Source organism: Tachypleus tridentatus, chromosome 3, assembly GCF_004210375.1.
Source record: "Tachypleus tridentatus isolate NWPU-2018 chromosome 3, ASM421037v1, whole genome shotgun sequence".
NCBI classification, from domain to species: domain Eukaryota; kingdom Metazoa; phylum Arthropoda; class Merostomata; order Xiphosura; family Limulidae; genus Tachypleus; species Tachypleus tridentatus.
The window spans coordinates 81,566,563-81,571,026 of record NC_134827.1 but is presented as its reverse complement, the minus strand read 5'-3'; the positions used below and the strand labels follow the sequence as shown (position 1 = coordinate 81,571,026).

The window sequence follows — 4,464 nt, the reverse complement described above, 5'->3', positions numbered from 1 at the left end:
TATCAGTGTAAGACAACAGGGAAGGCAGCTAGTCATCACCATCCACTCTTTTACCAACGAACAGTGGGTTGACCATAACGTTATAACACCTCCATGGCTGGAAGGGGCGAACACATTTGGTGGGACGGAGATTCAGTGGCAGGTGGCGGTTAAGATTGGGTTCCCTTATTCTGGCCAGTAGTTGAAAGTTAAAGGCGACTATGCCTAAAATTCGTGGTTTTCTGATCTGGTTGTTTAATACATGTGTCGCACAGAACGCTGTTCAGCCATAAAGGACAAACCATCTTTTTATGTAATAAAAAAAACACAAACTAAGTTTTCCAGACACGAAAAAAAAAAAGACCTCTTGAAATAAACTATCATTTTTGTTGAATGATTCGTTATCCGTTTATTTTCAGTTATGATATAAATATGTATATATATACATACAATATGTTCGGTTGTGTTAAAAACTGTACGAAACATTAACTAGACACTAGAACCAGTTACCAAATGTAGAACCGATACAGTTTAGTCCTGTTAAAGTAGAAAACAAAAATGAATATGGTTGATATTGGAGGACAACATACAAATGCACTCCATATGAGACAGAACACATTGAATAATGGGATTACAGTCACACCTTATAAATATTTAATAATAAGGTTGTCGTGTATTTATTGTTTACTCCCTGAAGAGATGGATCGTTGTTCTATTTCTTCACTTACAGTTGACATGTCTTCTTTTCTCATGATATTCCTCCTTAGTGTTACAAGTCGAATGGTTTGATGGTTCGTATTTCTTTCGACACTGAGTGAAAGAAAAATAAAATATCAGTTCATTTATTAGAAATTTGGAAGTTTGCAAATCACAGAGTTAGATTTATTGTTTGATTAGTATTTAGTTAGTGGGTGAAAGCTGTCGAAATGGAAGAACTTGCCTCGAGAACTTATGATTAGATAATATTTTGATTCTGTCACGTCAGGTCTGTGTCATACGTCTACCTGGTTGGACACATTGTCCAATCATAACGATACCAGGCAGGTTCTCCACCCTTAACAGCTTCTAACTAGAACAACAGTCCAGATATTTTACGTAATTACGATGTCCGGAAGTGTATCTCAGAACAACGTTTCGACCTTTGGAGGTCATTTTCAGGTTAAGGATGTCTGTAAGTGCCTGTTCCATCATCACACACACACCACATATACAACAGAATAATTTGTACACTTTACATTAAATGAAGATTTAAGAGCAAATATGTTTCCAATTCACTCGTCCACGCTATTCAATGTGCACTTATTCTGGATTTGTGAATAATAATTGTGGATAATAAGAGAATTCATAAATGAATTATTTATTCTGTAATACTCATGCCTTCACTTGATACTACCACTATTTGCATTAAAGATAATCTTTAGAATAAAACGTGAAAGGGAGGAACCAAAATATTAAACACTTTCGAACAACTGACCTTCGAGAAACACGACAAGGCAGTTTAATTATAAATATATATGAAATAAAATATAAAGTTCTGAAAAACTAGCAACCTCCACAGCGCAAAAAAGTTTAGTTGACAAAGTTTCTATTGACTATCCCTTACCGGCCTGGCATGGCCAGGTGGTTAAGGCACTCGACTCGTAATCCGCGGGTCGCAAGTTCGAATCCCCGTCACAACATACTCGTCCTTCCAACCATGTGAGGGTAAAAGAGGAGCGAACGAGTTGGCGGTGGGTTGTGATGACTAGTTGCCTTCATTCTAGTCTTACACTACTAAATTAGGGACGGCTAGCGCAGATAGCCCCTGTGTAGTCTTGTGCGAAATTCAAAACACACCATCCCTTATTTCTAACCGAATTACATAAGTTCAGATATTTCTAAACACAAATAACGAACTGCTGTGAACCTTATCTCCGTGAAAATGCTTCGTTGACGTTAAATAATCATACAACCGACCCTCCCTCTTTCATTGTACTTAAGTGACAAGTTTCATTATCTCGAACCATAGAAAACAAACATATATCTTTACTTATGTAGCTACAATCGCTTTAACCCACGTAACTATTCTTTAAGGTCTACCAAAAATGTCAATTACCCAAGGCAATATTTTCGACAAGTACTTTCCATGTACCAACTAGCCTCAGAATGTGCCTGCCCGAGAGGCACACTAGCTCAAATGGGGATTTTGGTTTTTACTTTATAACGTATCTGGTAACATGCGACTGGCTGAAGATAATACATTTTTTTTTTCTCTTTTACTTCCACTTGCCTTTTATGGCATGTAAAAGTATTTGGAAACAGAACAGCTACATAATAAAAACAGTATATGAAATTCTTATCTGATGCACAGCATTTGCATTATTGGATTATTTTACTTATATCCGTAAATTAAACACCAACACATGAAATATATGGCAATCTATATAAAACATGCAAATTACAGAGAACACATTAAACACATAAAGTGCACTGTGTATAACCCGAGGTTATGTGGAATGCACTGTTCATATTTTACACACAAGTTATGCAAAACACGTTTCTTTTGTCACACCAGATTAAAACTCTAACACACAGTTTTTAATATATAACTGTATTTTCGTTATATTCTGCTTATAAAATAAGCAGAACTTTATCCCTATCTTCTTTTATTAGAAAAGCATATCTGTTTTGACAACATTACTTGTGTAGAAATTTGTGGTTCGATTCTTTAGTTTTTAACACGTAAATAAATACTATCTGTACTTTTACGATACAATCTTTGTTTAATTATTTCTATCGTTGTCTTAACAGACACTGTCGATAACAGTAATAAAACAACAGATAAAAACTGTTTACCGTTCCGCCTAAGTGAGGAGGAAGCTCTTCTGGATTCAGGAATTCCGTGAATGAAGATTTTGTCAGAAACTTAATCTTCTCTGCTCTACTGCTGGAAAGCATTTTCCTGACGATCTTCCAACATGCTATTCAAAGTGTTATTGTCGAGTTCAAAGTTCAATAAACAGATTTCATTTGGCCTCAAGAAAAAAAAAAAATGTTTGTTTGCCGAGTTTTTATCCAAACCTATACTCGAGGAACATACACGTTAACCGTCCCTAATTACCCCCTTCCACGTGGAACAGCAGTAAGTCTTCAGATTTACAACATTAAAAACAGAGGTTCGATCCCTCCCCCTCGGTGTACACAGCAGATAGCTTGATATGGCTTCGCTCTAAGAAATCGCATACCCGTCCCAAATTTTGAAGTGGTAGTCTAGAAAAAGAGCAAAATTCCAGTCAACAACGTCCGCTACCAACTGTTGGTTATTTTTATGAATTAACAGTGGGATTGGCCGTAACATTATACGACGGATTTCAATCCCATGATTTGTAGATTGCGAGGTAAGTGCCCTAACCACCAGGCCTGAAACGTAATATAAGTGATCGAGTAATGTAAAACCGTTTTAGGCATATAAGACTTATGCCAGTTATATACCGTGACAGTCAGCTAAAAAGTTTAACTTAGATATAATTTGCAAAATATCCGTATTACAGATGTGAACTATTATACGCAATACAAGTCATAACAAATTATTAATTTGAACAGTATGAATACGCCTATTTATTTGGTTAAATAAACTTTAAAATAACCCAGGTCTCATTTCAAAGTATAAGAGCACATGGATACATAGGTTTATATATTATGATATCGTAACTCACTATTTGTTTATTCTAACGTCTTCTACATCAAGTTGCAAGTGTTAGGCAACCATAATATTCATCGTCACTATATGATATTAAACTATGTTTAAGCGCAAAGACATTTCTTTTGAGGATTTTTTTCTTTCATTAAAATAATATAAAATTGAAATTAAACAAATAGACATCGTTACGAAAAAAACAAATTAGTTGCATTTTGAAACTCACTATTTGCTACAAGGTATGTAGCTAAATTAAGCTATCTGCTGTTTCCACTGCTGAGAATTGAACCCTGGATTTTACCGTTTGAAGTACGTAGACTGAGGGGTTCGGGATGCAATTGTTAAATATTTCCACACCTTTACGTGAACGTGTTTGTTGAGAATTCATTTTTTAGTGTTATTACACCTCTTAGCATAGCCAACCAAATATGTTAAACATTAATCAACAATGCCACTAATGGTTCATTTCAGAAGTTTCCAATAAACTACACAAAGGATTAACTGATTTTGAGCTCATAAGATCAGAGGAAGGAAAACTTGAAAACAAGTCAATAAAACTGGAAGAAATATTGTAAGCAAGTCAGTAAACCCAGAGGAAAATTTTTAAGGTTGAAGGTAAGTCAATAAAACTGGAAGAAGAGCTGAAAACAAGTCAATAAACTCAGAGGAAAATTTAAAGGTTGAAGAGTAGTCAATTAAACTGGGGGAAAGGTTAAACGTAAGTTAATAAAGCTTAAAGAAATGTTGAAAATAAGTCAATAATCGTACAGGAAAATGTTAAGTAAGTCAATAAAACTGGAAGAAAGAGA

At 35.0% G+C, this 4,464-nt stretch overlaps 1 long non-coding RNA gene across 1 annotated transcript; it reads right to left on the bottom strand.

Moving 5' to 3' along the window:
- Window positions 1-380: 380 nt before the first annotated feature.
- LOC143246110 (uncharacterized) lies at window positions 381-3,704 on the bottom strand. The gene is made up of 2 exons (XR_013025784.1): window positions 2,815-3,704; window positions 381-789 (listed from the first exon to the last, which is right to left on the bottom strand). It is a non-coding gene; the product is annotated as an uncharacterized LOC143246110 (long non-coding RNA).
- Window positions 3,705-4,464: the final 760 nt, after the last annotated feature.